The 17,072-nt window shown below is 57.0% G+C and overlaps 1 protein-coding gene across 4 annotated transcripts in view; it reads right to left on the bottom strand.

Annotated features, from left to right (window-relative positions):
- The window catches only part of SEPT9 (septin 9), a 113,266-nt gene that overhangs the window by 25,618 nt on the left and 70,576 nt on the right, over positions 1-17,072 (bottom strand). Inside the window, exon 1 of one of the 4 annotated variants that reach the window (XM_008057747.1) lies at positions 14,595-14,865. The exons of the other annotated variants lie outside the window; for them this stretch is intronic. The gene's annotated coding sequence lies outside the window, so the exon portion shown is untranslated. Of the gene's footprint in view, positions 1-14,594; positions 14,866-17,072 lie in introns of those variants that run through there. 4 annotated transcript variants of the gene reach the window in all.

Below are 17,072 nucleotides of genomic sequence, written 5' to 3'. Positions count from 1 at the left end.
ATGGATAGGTGGTTGGATGGGTGTGGCTTACCCAAGGAGGCTCAGAAACACACACCCCTTTACCCCAGGAATCTGCCCCAGGAAAAAAGCAGTGTGTGGACAGCTAACTGGCCATCCTGGAGACAGCCACTCCATGCTGCCCATACACGGGACATGCAAGCACTCCTGAGCCCCGGGCGGCTGGACCCCAGCAAGAAGCAGGCGTGCTGTGACCTCCACCAACCCGCGCCATCTCCCTCTGCCTGCTGCCTGTGCCCTGGTATGCATTTGGGTGCACCTCTGGACTGACGGAGTTGCCAGTCCTCCGAAGGGCAAAGGGAAACCCCGAGCCACACGGAATGGGTCCCTGACACCCCAAACTTTTCCCCAATCTCCTCTTGGACTCTGCTGGTTTTCCTCCAGCAATATGGCCTCCCCACCCCCACCTAAGGAGTTTCTGGCAATATGGCCTCCCCACCCCCACCTAAGGAGTCAGTCTGAGCCTTGAGGGACACTGTCCCTGGCTGACTTCAATGCTGGCGTTCACTGCCCACTTCTCTGTCCAGAAGAACACTCTGGTGCCAGCCTGCAGCTCCTGTGATCCATCGTAACTCAGCAGACAAGTCCCCAGGCCCCACTGTGCCAGGTCCTCTGCTGGGTCCCGGGCATCCATGGCCACTGTCACCAAGCCAGGATCTGAAGGCATTTCTCACTGAACGTACTGCAGACTGAGAGCTGTGGTCCCCACCCACCCCCACCTGAGTTGTCACAATCAGAATGCTAGGGGCCATCATCCCTTTCCATTACCCCAAGTCCAGGCATCCATCCCAAAGTCCCATCAACTGTAACCTAACGTGCCTCCGGGTGTCACCCTGCTGCCCACCTCCATGGCCACCTATGATCCAAACCACTATTAGCTGCCCCACACCAATTCATTCTCCTCAAATCACCAGAAGGATGGTTTAAAACTTAATCTGACCCTTTCCCTGCATGAAACCGTGACTGGTTTCCACTGCACCTGGGATAAGACAGAATCCTGAGGCTCTCGAATTCTGGAAAGGGGAATCCTATTTTCCCGCTGACATGGTGTGTGACCCTGAGCAGGTAACTTAACCTCTCTGTGCCTCAGTGCTCTTAGGTATACAATAGGATAATAACACTTGTCTCTTAAGACTGCTGGGGAGCAAATGAGGTATTTACAAAGCACTCAGGGCTGTGCCTGGCTCAGAAAATGTTCAAGGTCGTTGTTAATAAAAACACACGCCCCTGCCCAGCTCTCCAGTTTCCACAGGCTCCTCACAGAGGCCTTGCCCACCTGGAAGGTCCTGCCTCTCCCCAAGCTGCTCCTGGGAACGCCCGCTTGTCTTCTCAGGACGGCTCATCTACCCAGGGTCCAACTGTTCCTTGCCCTCGTGGCCCAGCCCACGCATGTCATGGAAGATTGCTGCCTGGGGTCTGTCTTGTTCGCTGCTCACAAAACCTTACATGTCCAAAGCATCCGGTACAACACCGTGAATGAATGAGGGAATGGATGCATGCATGCATGCACGCATGCACGCATGGTCAGCTCGCTGCCCATTCCCCTTCCCCTTCCCTCTCCCTGAGCAGCTTTGGGGGAGCCACTGCTCTGGTCTACCCAGGTGACGCCGCTCCCCATCGCTGGCGGTGCTGGCCAGCATCTGTTCCCACGGCTTCCTTGGCTGGGTGTGTGGCCTGAGTGGTGGCATGTGAATGAGATGCTAATGACTTCCGGTTTCCACCATCCTTCTGGAGCCCCAAAGCACTGAGGAGGAAGGATGGACCGGACAGACTTCCTGGGACAGCTGTGGGGGAGGCCCACTCAGGAAATTGTATTCGAAAACGGTCAGTAGGGGACGTGGCGCTCAGTAGGGAGGGGACTGGGAGGTCTGGCTGGCCTATGTCCAGGAACCCTGATCCCACCTCATCCCCGCTCACTCCCCCATTCCAGTGTTGGGCTCAGGGCCCCTGGGGTATCTCCAGGAGCGCAGAAGACACAGTAGGGGCTGATACAGGCAGGATGGGCAGAGTCAGTGGGCAGTGGTCTCCAGTCAGAACACCGGGGCCCGCTCCTGGCTCTGTCCGGTCGCTGAGACCTTGGCCAGGCCACTTCCCACACCAAGGAGCAGGTCCCCTTACATGCTGCGGCCCGGCCACAGGTCACCAGGTGCTGCCTGGAAGACACGCCCCCAAGAGCTAGCTACTGTCTCCTGAGACACTAGCTGAGAGCCAGCCGTTTCACAGCCCCAGGACGACTTGTTCCCGTGGCTACTCGTTTGCATCCAGCATGAAAAGCATGAAACATATGAGACATGACACATGTCCAGCCCAAGCTAAAGCGCCATTTAACTGGCAAATTGAATTTTTTAATCAAAACACTGCCAGGGCTCCATAGAAAGTCCCCGAATGTACAAGACCCCGTCCTGATGCCACAGAGCCCAGCCAGGCACTAACGATACAAGAGTCCAAGCTGGGCACCAGAGGAGCACTGACCTTCAGCTGATCTGGGCACAGCACTTCACAGTTTACAGAGCACTCACATTTACTTGATCACATCTGACTCTCTTTGAGGACTTTCTCAGATTCTGCATTCCCTAAAATAGTCAGTTGTGTCTTTTGAAATCAGACCAAAAGAACAAAACTGCAGTAATAACTCATTCTTACAAAAAGCACAATGAAAGCGAGTTAGAGGGAGTCCACAGGGTCTCCCATCCTGCTAGGATTCCGAGAGCCCTCCCGGCCTGGGCTGTCCTCTGTCCTCTGCTTTTCCTCTCTCCCTCTCTCTCTCTCCTCCCTCTGCAAATGCCCCCATCCCCACCCAGGACCCAGAACCTGGGGCTGACCTACTGTGTGGCTCGGAACCACAACCTCCGAGAAGAAGTGCCGGTTTCCTCCACTTTGGGGTGGCCCACGGCTGGATCCAGCAGCCAATGCTGGCCCCAGGGGTGGGACCTGGTCCCCTCTCAGGCCCCCTCCAGCTCGTAGCTCTGGGAAGGAGCCACATTCATATGGTAATTTATCCCAGGGCCAGGGAGGGCCTGGGAGGACGGAGGGGGAAGGGGAGGGGGCCTGGCTGGGCCGGATGGCCTTCCAGAGAGGGCGCCCACTGGGCCTTCCAAGCCAGCAGGGCTCATGGGCTGCATCCCTGAGGCGTGGACACAGTCTGCAGGGCTAATGGCCCCCGCGAGCCAGTTGGGGAAGGGGCACCAGGACGTGGGCCAGGGTACGGGCCTCCGCTTCACATGGTGAGAGGTGCCTTGTGTGTGTGTGAGACTCACAGAACAGTCCAGCAATGCTGTCGTACACTGCTCCCCCCAGGTCTGGGCCCTGGGAGACCTGTGGCCACCCTCCCCCAGAAAGGCCATGTCTTCCCTAGGCTGGGCTGGCCTGAGAGGAAAAAATAAAAGTCACTTCCCCCAGCCCCAGTCCCCTCCTCGGGTGGGAGACGCCAAACCACCCACTACTTCCAATCCCACTTCCTCTCTCACACCGAAACTCAACACCCATGTCAAAGTCTCCTGTAGAAAAGACAGTCACACCTTCCATTTCTCCTTTCTGGCTTGTTCTGCGCCCCAAGGAGGCAAAGGAAACCAGCAGCAGACCCCAGTGGCCACTCAGCAACCCCTCCCACCCTCACCCCAACCCAGCCACGCATGGCATGGACTCAAGCTCAATGACTCAAGACGAAACAAAGTGACTCTGGCCTCCTGGGGTTTACAAGAGCAACCCTTGGAGAACTACAGAGAAACAACGTGCAACACCGGAGGCTCACACGGCCTGGCCAGCCAAGCACAGCCAAGCACCAACCCCCGGGCCCCAGGCCCAGGCCATTCTCAGACACAACTGGTTCCCTAAACCGCATGACCCACCAGTTACCCGAGAGAGATGAAAACATGTGTTCACACAAAAACCTGTAAGCTGGCATTCGCTGCAGCATTAATTACAACAGCCGCGAACCGGAAACAACTCAAATGTCCGTCCCCTGTTGCATGGATAGACAGAGTGTGGTCCATCTGTTCCTCGGAATATTATCCAGTCATGAAAAAGAATCAAGTACTGACACATACTACAATGTGAATTACGTGACACAGAGTGAAAGAGGTCAGACACAGAAGGCCACATACTGTATGATTCCATTTACAGAAAGCACCTAGAATAGGCAAGTTCATAAAGAGAGAAGGCAGATTTATGATTGCTAAGGGCTGGGAGCGGGGACCTGGAGTTGGGAGTGGCTGCTAACGGGTACAGGATGGTGGCATGTGCTGGAATTAGACAGTGGTGATGGTTAATTAGGTAACGGTGAGGGTTAATTTTATGGGTCAACTTGACTGGGCTATGGGATGCCCAAATATTTTTGTCCAACGTTATTCTGGGTGTGTCTGTGAGGGTGTTTTTGGATGAGTTTAGCATTTAAATCAGTAGACCAGGTAGAGCCAATTTTGCTCTCCAGTGTGCGTGGGCCTCGTCTGATCAGCTGACAGAGTTCAGAACATGCTCCCTCCAAATATGGTACGTTGGCACCGTGAATATTTTAAGCTGAAGGAACTTGAGAAATGGCACGTCCAAGGACTCTCTGACCTCCTCCTTCTCTGGGGCAGGTCAGAAGACCCTCACAGGAGAAGTGCCCTCCCTACACCCAGGGAAAGGCACATTCCCATCTCTGAAGATGGATGGAGGGGCTGTGAGAGGGATCTCTATGAACAGGCCTTGCCAAGTTTCCCCCAGCTCACGCCCCTGAACTCAACCTCTGTTGTCCTATCACATTCTCCCACCTGGTATAAGCGTAGTATAAAACCACTCAGGCCTAACTGTTTCTTTGGGTCTTTATTCCCTTGGAAGTCTCTGGTGTCATATAAAACTTACATCAATTGCTATGCTGGTTTTCTGTTAACCCCTCTTTGCTGGTCTAATTTACAGGGCCCCAGCCCATGATTCTAAAATGGGTAGAAGGAAAAGGTTCTGTTTTCCTCACACAGACTTTGCTCTCCTCGGGCCTTTGTAATTTAGGACGAAGGCCTGAAACAGAACAGAAAGACAGAATGAGACAAAGCCTCTTCCCAGGTCTCAGGCCTGCCAGCCTTTGGACTGAAACACCACCAGCTGCTTTCCTGGGTCTCAGTCAGGAACCCTGTCACCAGCTCTCCCGTGTCTCGAGCTGACTGAGTTACTCTGCCAACCCTGGGACTCACTGGCCTCTGTCGTCAGGTAGGCCAACTCCTCCTAATAGATTTATCATACATATACACACACCCCTTCTCCTGTTCTGTTTCTCTGCAGAACCCTAAAACGACAAACTTGTGAGCATACAAACACCACTGAGTTGTGTTCTTTCAAAAAGTGAGTTTTGCAGTATGTGAATTATATCTCCATAAAGCTGTCATTTAAAAACTCCACCATCAGCTGGGTTCGGTGGCTCAGCCTGTAATCCCTTGCTTGGGGAGGCTGAGGTAAGTGGATTGCCTGGGCAACTTGGCGAGACCTCACCTCTACCATAAATCAAAAATTAGCTGGGCGTGGTAGTGCGCGCCTGTAGTTCCAGGTACTTGGAAGGCTGAGACGGAAGGATCGCCGGAGCCCAGCAGGTCGAGGCTGCGGTGGCCGGGAGTGGCCACTGCACTCCAGTCTGGGCGACAGAGACTCCAACTCAAATAAATAAATAAATGAATAAATAAAAAGAAAAAATCCACCATCACAAAACAGTTAGTGAGCTGGGTGCCCTCCCCACAAACAGCAGGGACTGTGTCCTCGTCTGTGGGTGTTCCCAGCCTCTAGTCCAGGGCCGGGAACATCACTGCATGGTCCCGACAGCATCCAGCCTTCACCTGCTCCGTCCCTTCAGCTCTGCGGCCCAGGGGTGGGGGTGGGGGTCCCCACCCTGCTCACACCATGCGATGGGCATAGAGATCTCACCTTGATTTTTAAAAGAGCCCTGGGTGACACAGCCTGGGTTCTGTCAAGCCACAGAATGACCCTTTTAAACAAAGGAGGAAGCCATAAAGCTCACCTTGAATGGAGTGGAGCCACAATAGAAACACAGCCAGTCAGAAAGCAGAGGGTCTAACTCAACTCACACGCAAGGTCTCTGGGCATGAGTAGGGAAAACCTGCCTCCCACGATACCCCACTCAGCACCTGCTCCCTGGACTCAAGAACCAGCTGCACACAGCAGCAGTGGTGAGGATCCCAACCTGACAGCCCCTACCTTGAATCCCCCCACAGAGGGTTCTGGGTCTTCTGCGGAGAGGGAATATCCCGGGAGTCTCCAGCTGCTGGGGGTGGCCCCTAGGATTTACTGAGCCACCTCTGGGGGACCCACTTCCAAATCCGGAAGAGGCCCCAGCCCTCCCCTCCCCATATCTCGATCCCTAATAACGCCAGCCGGGAGCCTTGGTGAGCGAGAGTCAATCCAATGAAGCCCCATTTTGCAGATAACACAGGTCCCAGAGGGAAGGGGGCCTCTGGGGTGCCCAGGTTTGGTCTTAGCATCAGCACTTGGGTCTCCGAGTGTCTGTGGTGTTAGTCAGCTCTTTATTCCCAGCAGACCTTGGGGGGCCAGCAGTGAGCTGGGAGGAGCACACAGGGTGTGGGCTGCCCTACCCCTGTGCCACCCCACAAGCACCCGGGGCCCTCAGGAGCCTGGCCTCCCATCCCCACTCCCAGGGGCTGGGAGCAGCGGAGTATCTCCTGCTTGGCCAGATGTAGAAACTGAGGCATGTACAGAGGTCCCAGGATAGTTTCTTCTCTTGCACCCATGATGGGCCTGGGACTGCACTCAGGGAAGTCAGTGGCCAGGACATCCTCGCAGGTCAGGGCTGGGACTCGGTCATTGCAATATCTTGGCACCTCGATGTCATTGAGTAGATGCCCGCAGGGCATTGTGGGATGAATGCACCAGTGAATAAATGAATGAAGGTAGAGTTGTTGTTGGCACCCGAGCCAGTTTCTACATATCTGGGGAGATGGGACCAGGTGATCCAGGTCAAGGGTTATTCATGGAGAGGCCGGGAGGCAGCCAGGACACTTGGAAGGACAGCTGAGGGCAAGTGGCCTTGCTCTTCTCAGACAGACAGGAAGCAGGAAGTAGGCCAAGGGGTACTGAGTGGGGGTGGCATTCAGTGACCTGAAGAACAGCCAGACAACTACACCGAGTGGACATAGGCCCAGCACAGCTCTGGCCTGGAGTGTGGGGCTGCCCTGGCCTCCCCCTCACAGCTTCAGCCTCCTGAACTTGCAGGCCCATGCCTCTTGAGTCCTTCCCCCGCCCCCACACCCACCACTCCAGGCTCCGTTTCCAGGCAGTTCCCCTCCCACCCCTCTCGCCCCTCCCACTGCCCCTGCATCTAAGCTTTCTCCTGGATCTCCTGTGAAATTCTAGAGAGCCCAGAGGGGAATCTCCAGCGCTCCTGGGCCATGAAGGCTTTGTTTCATGAGTTCCCACCTCTCCGTCTTCTGGAATAGTCAAGGGGGGTGGAAACATGGGGTTCACGCTGAATCTCCTTCGTAACCTAGTAGTTTAGCCCACATTTCTGGGAGTTGCAGGGGAGGTCTGGGATTCGGAGAACGCCATCCCTCCGACCATGGTGTACTCTAGTCCAGACACCCCGGGGACCTCAAGGAAGCAGTGAAGTCACGATGACGTGTTTAGTTGGGGAGAAAGTGCCTCTTGTAACGTTCTACTCTCCTTTAATAAATAAGCAGTGAAGTCACCATGACGTGTTAGGTTGGGGAGAAAGTGCCTCTTGTAACATTCTACTCTCCTTTAATAAGTAAGCAGTGAAGTCACAACGACGTGTTAGGTTGGGGAGAAAGTGCCTCTTGTAACGTTCTACTCTCCTTAGAGAATATATAAGTCTTGTTTATTATAAATACTTAGAAAATAAATGAGGTGTAACCTGACTCAGGGCCTTGTCTACTCCTGACCGCCTTACCCCAGAGCAACGTGCCCAGGCAAGTCCAAGTGCCGCCTCAGAGCCCTGGCTAGAGCCAGTACTCCCCTAAGTCCCCTGGACCCCCTGGGAAGGGGCTAGATTTTGTGCTGCTGTGTCCTTATGCTGCGGGACAGTCCCTAGTGAGCCCTTGTGAGGGCTATTGCAATATCCTTTTGTGGGTGTCTTCCAGCTCACCAGGAATGGGTCAGGCTCACAGCAGAGGCCCACCCTACACGCCAGGCTCTCTGGGAATGGGTCAAGGTCACAGCAGACGCTCATGGCAGAAGCCCACCCTACATATCAGGCTCTCTGGGAATGGGTCAGGCTCACACAGAAACCCACCCTACACACCAGGCTCTCTGGCAATGGGTCAAGCTCATGACAGAAGTCCACCCTACACTCCAGAGGCACATTCTGCCTGCTGTGTTGTTTCCCTTCTGCCGCCACTTACTCCACAGACCCCACGTGTGGCCCAGTGCGGGTCACAGGGCAGGTGGGGTGCCATAGGTGGGGGAGTTGGGAAGCCGGTATGGTGGCAGGAACTTAGCCCTCTGCACTATGCCCCCAACTCGGGTTGGGGTGAGCTTCTCTGGGCCCTGCCTCACACCCCAACAGGGCTGAGTCCTCGAAGGCAGAAGGTGGGGAGATTTGCTTCCCAGAGAGCAGAGCTCTCCCAAGCCTGGTGAAGCCAAGCATCCTAGGGAGGGTGGGAGTGGTGGCCCAAGATGGAAGCCGGGGAACAGGGGGGAGGCGGTGTGGCCCTCATGAGGTTCCTGTAGAGAATGAGAAGGGAGAGTGGAAAGGGACAAGGACTTCAGACGGGCTGCCAGCATGGCCACTATACCCCATCTGTGTCGGGAGACCTGGGCCGGGTGCCGGCCCTGCCTCTCTGCCTGGCACACAGCAAGCCCTGCATTGCTCCAACCCCAGCACCTGCTTCTGTCCTTCTGCTCAGGTGGGGACAACCTCATGCAGGTGCTAAAGTTCAGCGAAGTCACTGGATGGTCCCGAGAGGCATCTCACACATGGGCGGATGGGCTGCCGGGTCCATGTACCTCTGGCTGTCCACGTGGCCTTAGACACTCGACTCACCCTCTCCTAGTCACCGTCTTTTGTCTGAAAAGCTGGTAATAGTGGTTCCTGCTTCATGGGCTGCTGTGAGGACAAACGGAGATGACACAGAAGAGCCAGGACACAAAGTGCTAAGTGTGTGTTACAGGAGGCAGCGGCTAAGTCCCAACCACACGGCAGCCCTGGACTGAGTGGGGTTGGGGGAGGGGGCATGCAAGAGGAGCCTTCTAGAAACTACCAATCCAGTCAAGTGATAAGCACACACTCACCCTAAGATGAAGTACCCCCTGTTGTCTCTTCACCAGCCTTGATAAGATGGTTTGAGGACAAGACTTTGGACTGGCATCTCACCCTCCTTTGTAGAGAAGAGGGTGCCTGCCAAGGCTTAGCGCCCAAGCCCTGAACTCACATAACATCCAGCTCTGGTCCTCTGGGCCTCCTACATTGGGGCTTGTCTAACTGACCCCTCGAGGATGAGAGTGATGGGACATAGGGCATCTCCAGGGAAAACTGGGGAGAGAGGGGGCTTGGAGCAAGGTTCCCAGCCAGGGCTGGAGTCCCAAGGCACGTTCCACAAGTACTGCCTCTCCCTGAGGGGCTCAAGGGACCACCAGGAGCTCCGAGACTCAGCAGAGGTCCCACTGGCATGGTCTGACTGTGGGGCACTCAGGGTACAGCTGGGAGTGAGGGCCATGGCTCTATGGACATGAGCAGGTGACCCTGTGGCAGCAGGTGCAGATCTGTGCCAGGCCCTATGCAGCTGTCACCCGGTTTCCCCTTTGCCGTTACTGTCCCCAGCTCACTGAACCTCAGAATTCACGAGGACAAGCAGAAGGGCCTGAGGACACCATAGAGACCTCAGTAGCCAGGCTCAGCACTGTGGGATCAGCAGGCCGGCTCCTGGTGGCCGTTCAGTCATGCTCTCCTTTAGTCCTTGGAGGGCCTGGCACTGGCTGCAAGGACTTGGTGCTGGTCACCGAGACCCGGTGCTTACTAGCAGTCCCTGTCCCGTTCCTGATCGTGGGTTCTCAGTGCTGGAGGACTCCGACATTGAAACCACAAATGAGACAGCTAACAGCAACACATCGGCAGAGTCAATTGGCACTTCCCTCTGGGTCCCTCTCACCACGGGGCCTGGTGCAGGTAGGTGAGGCCAAGAAGCCGAGAACCAGGGGGAGAACGTGACACCATACCTGCTCCCCGCATGGCTACCCTGCACTCGAGGCGGCTGCGGCCCCTCTCCATGGCTCTCTGCGCTGAGTCTTCTGTTCTCTGCATCCTCGGCTCTCACCCACCCGGCACCCAGCTACAAACAGCAGCGATTTTCCATCCGACTCAATGGGGTCACTGTCCAGTCTATCATTTGTCCTCGGGGCCTGCAGGTGACACCGGCAACAGGCAGCACTTCCTCCATGCCGGCCCACAAGGCACAAAGACACGAATCCCGCCCGAGAGCCCCGCTACTCGCTGGTCAACCAGCCTAAATGCAATTTGTAAATGCTTTAATTTAGAATCAGTAGCTGGATCATGGGCAGAAGCGCCCCCAAATTTCTTGTCACCCTTCTGAAGCTGGGGGCGGAGGACACCCTCTGTGAGATGCCAGCACTTGGAATCTCAGTTCAGGGCATGGGAAGTGGGGCCAGAAGCCTTCCAGTCCAATTCCCTGCCCCTGGGGAGAATGTGTCCAAATCCTCGAAGAAACGCTGCTCTTTGACCCTCTTTCTTAAGAACCCTCCGTGGAGACCTTGTGCGGAGAGCAGGCAGAATGGCTATTCTCATGAGACTCTCTTGGGCTGGGCTCACTGAAACCACTAAGTATTTGGATAAAAGTTGAAATTCTGTGGTCACACAATGCTGACCATTCATTCATTCAAACATTAACTGAGCAAGCACCTATGACGTCCAAGAACTGGGGACAGAGATCGATAAAACACAGTCCCTTCTACACAAGTAGGAGGGGCCGGGGGAGAGAGAGGCAAGACAGACCAAAAGGATGCCAATGTCCCCACCCGAATGCGCCCTCCGAGTGGGGTGTGCAGGTTCCGGGCACACTCTGCCCCATGGACGTGCCACCCACATCCACTTATCTCCTGGTCCTTTGCTGACAGGCACCTGGAACAAAGCCTGGAGATAAGATAAGAGATAAGGAGGGAGGACGTCTGTGCACATTCCATTGGGGACACCAGCAAGGACAGCCGTTCAATGACCGTTCAGATGGTTGAGTCACTGGGCGCTCAGTGCCCGGCACCCAGAGAGAGGGATGGGGGCTGGAAGGCCCTGAAGGGGAGCACAGGCCCAGGAAGGGGAGCTGCATAGCCCTGACCTTCCCTGAGGCCATGCAGGGGGTCGGGGATCAGTGTTGGTTGCTCCATCCACGTGGCCCCCCACCAAGCAGAACCCAGAGCTGAGATTCCAAGTGCTGGCATCTCACAGAGGGTGTGGGTATCCTCCACCCCCAGCTTCAGAAGAGTGACAAGAAATTTGAGGGTGCTTCTGCCCATGATCCAGCTACTGATCCTAAATTAAAGCATTTACAGATCGCATTTAGGGTGGTAGGCCAGGGAGAGGGCAGATGGGTGACCACTTGTCATCTTTCAGGTCCTTTGCCCTGAGTGCCCCTCCCTGCACCCAGCAAAGCCAAAGCCCAGGCTGGGAGTCAGCTGGCGTGAAGCAACTCCTGCAAGCAAGTCACCAACGGTGCGGAAGGTTCCAGCAAGAGCCCACATCAGGGCAGGTAGGAGACAGGCCCCCGCAGAGCTCCCGGGCCTCTCAGTGGTAAGCCCTCTCTTTCTGTGCCCCTCAGAGCCCGGTGGGCAAGAAGAGCCAGGACTGCAAGAGCTCCCACAGTAGCTCTGTGGCACCGGAACACAGATCCAAAGGAACCCTCACTGGCCTGTAATTAGACCGGGTCTTCCCCGCTGACTCCTCGTAAAACAAGCTTGCACATAGGGCGGACTGTGCATGGCCGACACCCTGAGGAGCGCTCCTGGGAGAGCTTCTGACGGCTCCACTGAGCTCCTGGAACAGGCCCTTACCTGTCCAGGGGCTGGGCTGGCGCTCAATAAACAAATCAAAGCGCAGTCCCGGAAGGCAGAAGTCTGGGAATAGAGTGGCAGCCAAGGGTCCTGAAGGAAGCATCTTCCCTAAAGCCGTGGCTGTGGGAAGCTGGGTCCCCCCAGGGTCTTCCAAAGCCCAGCTGGTATCCATGACCCATATTAAGGTGGGAGATGCAGGGGGCCAGGATGGGAGGAGCCCCTGAAGCTCACCCCCAACCAGGGCCATGGAGTGGGAAGGGACACTGAGTGAGCACTGGCCCTGACCCTTGTGTGTTAAAATACAGTCACTCTTCCCACACCCTCAGCCAGTGAGAGGGGGCGGGAGCCCAGAGACATCCGGGGTGGGGTGGGGTGGGGTGGGAAAGGCGGCCCAAGACCGAAATGTGCAGGGGAATCAGTTAAACGAGCCCAGAGACCTCTGACACCAACAGGGAAGCTGTTCCGGGGACAGGGTCTTCCCCTGCAGCTGAAGTGCACCTCCCCATCCGACAAGAGCAGTCCACGGCACAACAGGAAGTTGGGGAGGATATGGTGGCTGGGGAGGCTAGGAGGATGTGGGGAGCAGAGTCGACCCCCAGACTCTGGTTGCCCAGATGGGTACAGGGCCCCGGGGTGGACGTCCTTGTGAGGCCTGTCCTCAAAGGCCAGGGCAGTGGATCTGGTGCTCAGAAGACGACCTCACAGGCCCCAAGAAGGGCCATCTTTGCCGTGATGGTACAACGGCAGCACTCGCTACATTCTGCCTTGTGACTCTGCTGCTGCCTTCCTGTTAGAACAGGGCTCCCTAGGGCAGAAGTGGTGTCCCTTCCAGAATGCCCTGTGCCTGTGTACCCGGCCCCCCACAGTATGTCCTCCCCTGTCAAACTGGCCCCATCTTCATCATGACGATAGCCCGCAGGAGCAGGGTCTGCAGCAAACACAGACACAAAGCAGTCAACGCAACAGTGTCACAAGTGCCCCGCACACACTGAAATGGCCAGGGGACAGGAGGGGTAAGCCGGAGTCCCCACAGGTGGTCGTTACAAAACATGAACCACACAAGGGGGGAGTCTCCTTCCACGGCCACGTCTTAACCCAGAAAAGATCCAAGGAGAGAAAGCAAGAATCCCACCTCCCCAAAGAAGACTCGGACAGACGCTGGCTGCCCCCACGCCGTGGCTAAGCAGACACCTTCCACCCATTTTCTGCAAAGGAGCCCCTTGGGCTGCCACGGGGAGCTGGCCAGAGTGACACTGATGTAAACACCACGAGGCCCCGTTAAGTTTCAAGGTAAAGCCACGACAAAGGAAGAAGACGGCACACTATGTAAGGGAATGGGCCTGCTACTTCCTCCTCCTCTTCCTCTTCGAATGGGCCTCTCCAGGGTCTTCCCAAAGCCCAACGGGGGTCAATGACCTGTGTTGCGGTGGGGGCTGCAGGGAGCCAGGCTGGGAGGAGCCCCTGAAGCTCACCCCAGCCAGGACCATGGTGGGGGGCGGGGTATGTGAGTGTCGGTTCTGACCTCCCTGTGTTAAAGCACACGTGAGAAGGGTTGCTGTCCCTGCGGCCCAGAACACGTCTGCCAGAAACCCACTGCACAGCATGCTTCCGGGTGCCACAGCTTTCTCAAGGAAAGGAATTCCAAGCTGCACTTTGGTTAGCAGAGAGATTGACAAAAGCGTGACAGATTTCACATCAGAAAGGGAAGAGTGAGGAGACAGGAATGAAGTGCAGCCCCTGGATGCCAAGTCAGTCCCTAGGGGACGGCTGGGATGAAGTGGCAGGAGCAGATGGCACTGCCTCCAAAGCACCCGGTCCCTCCCTGCTCTGGTGCAAGGGACCACGGTGTCAGCGGCAGGATGGTAGCGTTGGGGCTCTCCCGGCATCTCGAGCTCCCCCCCATCCCTCACTCACGGGCATGACTCTTCGTGCAAGACAGACACCCCACGCTCCGTCCCCTGGAAAGCACATGCAGCCCAGCCCCTGCCCCCACCAGCAACTCCCTGCACATCCCAATCGCATCCCAGGAAGCCACAGCCCAGCTGCGGTAGTAACTCCAGATCACAATGCTGGCGCCCGGGGATCTTTGGTTACCACATGTCGTGTCGGTTGAAACTGATCGGTTTGGGAGGCCAAAGGGCTGATCGTCTGAGCAGAGCAATTTTTTTAAGCGAAAGCAGTGGTCCATTCGCATTTCTTCCCAGCCCTCCTGGAAGTCGGGGAAGCCCCCGGTGAAAGGGAAACGTGTTCCAAGAAACTCCCAACAGGAGGAGAACTTAACCACTCAGCTTAGTTGGCCAAATATTTACAAAGAGATAGCTGTGACCACACAAAGCCCTATTCTTTCATTCCGAGGCCGAAAATCTGGTCCCCGTGTGGAGACCGAGGCTGCCCGCCACCCCTGGGGAACCGGCGCTGTCCTGATGCCCCAGGCCTGGGCCAGGGGACGGCGCGGCTCCCGGCCCCACCGCCACGGTCATCGGGGGCCCACCCAGCGACCGCACCACCTGAAGGCCCCCCCACGGCCGGGTGTGAGGCTGGAAGAACAAAGGAGCAGGACTCACCCCAGCAGCGGAAAGTCGGGCTGCCTGGACGCCGAGAGCCGCGGCCCGCCCACCGGGTCACATGGCTCGGAGCCGAGCAGAGGATCAAAGGGGCTTTGTGGCCGCGGAACAAGGAGCCTCCCAGAGCGCGGGGCAGAGGTAGGGAGGGACACGACTGCCTAGGAAGGGAGGCTCGGTAGAGAATTGCTTCGAGGGGGCAGGGCGAAGGGAGCCGGAGGAGGGGGCAGGAGGAGAGAGGGGTGCCGGCCCGCCTGGAGCAGCCGTGACCCTGGGGCACGAGAGACGCTAAGGAGAGATCTCAGAGTCACCCGGTGGGTGGGTCACCCCATTAGAAAAAGTGGCACGCGATGGGAGAGGGTGCTGGGAAGGAGGGAGGGGAAGGGGCTCCTCTTGCCTTTGCCCCGTGCCTGCCAATGTCTGTGCCGGTAAAAAGCCCCTTTTCCCAGCCAGGACCTGGCACTGTCCTGGACACCTCCTTTCCCTGTGCCGGCTCCACATGTCTTCCTGTCCTGGCACCCCCCTCACCCATCCACACCTGGGCTCTCAGGCAGCAGGGCCAGCCATGCCCTAGCAGCCACCGGACCTGCAGCCTGAGGCATCGGTCCGGACTTCTGGACAGCCGGGGTCAGAGAACAGCCACCCGGTTAGTCCTGTCTACCGGAGGGGTCTACCGGAGGGTGTCATGCTGGCCAGGAGTGGGGAGCGGGGGCTGGGGGCAGCTCACCCTGAGCTCTGCTCCCAGGAGCCTTTACTTCTCCTGTTGTTCAGCCCTGGGGCGGCCAGGTCAGTGAGTCAGTCTCTTCCTCTCCCCCTCCCTGCAGGCCTGTGATGTGTTGGGACCCGGTGGGGCACGGGGCGAGGGGGTCCCCAGAGGAGGGAGCTGACACACTGGGACTGGGCCTGGACGCTGGGATCTGCCAGACCCTGGTTGGTGCAGTGACCTCTGAACCCCAAGTGAGTCACTCCCAGGCAGGGGTGCGGCCACTCCCACACAAGGAGGGAGGTGCTGGGAGCAGGCTGGCTCCTGGGGGCTTGCTGGGGCTGGGAAAGATTCATTCGAGTGGAAAAGAGCCGTTGGGGGCATCTGGAAAGGGTCCTTCTTATGGCCAATGGCTGAATTCTGGATGCCACGCCCACGCCCAGCCCCTAGGGACCTCAGTGTCCACTGGGTTCCCTCTCATCTTTCCCATCTCACAGTCCCCCATGTGCTGAAGCCCCGGGACGCTCACTTCACCGGCCACAAAGGCCAGCCCCGTCCAGCTGCTCCCGGGCAGTGGTCACTGGCCATTTAACCCTGACCGCTCCCCATTCCTGATGGCTGACTTCCCCCCAAAGGCCTCCTGGTCTTGGGGTTTGCTGTAACAGCTTCGGGGCTGCTGTCCCACACCCCTCCCCACCCTCAGAAGAACGGCCTCGAGGAGCTGCTGCCATCGGTCTCTGGGCTCCAGGCCAGAGCCGGGGGAGCATCCAGGAAGGGACTGCATATTGAATCCTTATTCCCATCTTCATGGGAAGGAGGCTGGTGGTGGATCAGATCTGTGGGTCTTGAGTCAAACACTGGAATCAAAGGCCCCCAGGCCCATTCCTGTGGCATTTGACATCTGCAAAATGGGCACCATCAACTCACTTTCAAGAATTAAATCACAGACATGCGCATCTAGACCAGAAAGAGCAGCCACTCAAAAAGCACTGCTTCCCTTTCCTCCAAGAAGCTGATTTCCCAGGACAGGGAGTGGGGAGGGTATGTTCTCTCCCCACCCACAGCCCAGCCCACGGGACCCTGAAGGCAGCTCCAGGAACCATGACAAAAGATGCCGGGAGAGTCCTGCCTAGCTAGGAGCCAGGGTCAACAGTGAGCCTTGGAGATGGGGCCTGTATCGCGCACTGTCCCATCGGCCTCACTCCTCCCTGTGGGCAGAGATCTTTCTTCCCTGATGCCCCTCTCTAAACCTCGCCCTTGACCTCAACTGGCCCCACAGGCCACTGCCAGGCCCAGCACCGCTTCCTGGGCACCAAACCACTCCAGCAAACTGCCTACCCTCCTCCAAGCGTAGCCTTCTCCCATCTTCTGCCTCCAGATTCCTGGCCTGGGAGGCGGGTAGCCTGGGTACTTTGCCAAGGTGGCCACCCCCTCTTGCAGTATCCCCTTACTGTTACCAGATGAAAGTCTCCAGAGCACAGGAGAGGGCATCTCCAGCCTGGCACCGCCTTTCTCTGCTACCGAACACACACTCAGTATTCAGCGAGTGCAGCCTGAAGCCTGTTCGGTTGCTGCTCAGTCCAGCCCCCGGCAGGAACAGAATTCGAGCCACAGACGTAACCATAAATTTCCTAATAGTCAAGCTGGATGTGGTGGCTCACCCCTGTATCCCAACACTTTGGGAGTTCAAGTCATGAGGACCGCCTGAGGTCAAGAGTTCAAGATCAGCCTAGGCAACATAGCAAGACCTCGTCTCTACAAAAAAAAAAAAAAAAAAA

The sequence above is a fragment of the Carlito syrichta genome, unplaced genomic scaffold (genome assembly GCF_000164805.1).
Source record: "Carlito syrichta isolate Samal-C Ts95f unplaced genomic scaffold, Tarsius_syrichta-2.0.1 Scaffold303116, whole genome shotgun sequence".
Taxonomy (NCBI): Eukaryota; Metazoa; Chordata; class Mammalia; order Primates; family Tarsiidae; genus Carlito; species Carlito syrichta.
The sequence above is the reverse complement of the archived record's forward strand: the minus strand, read 5'-3'. Positions and strand labels throughout refer to the sequence as shown.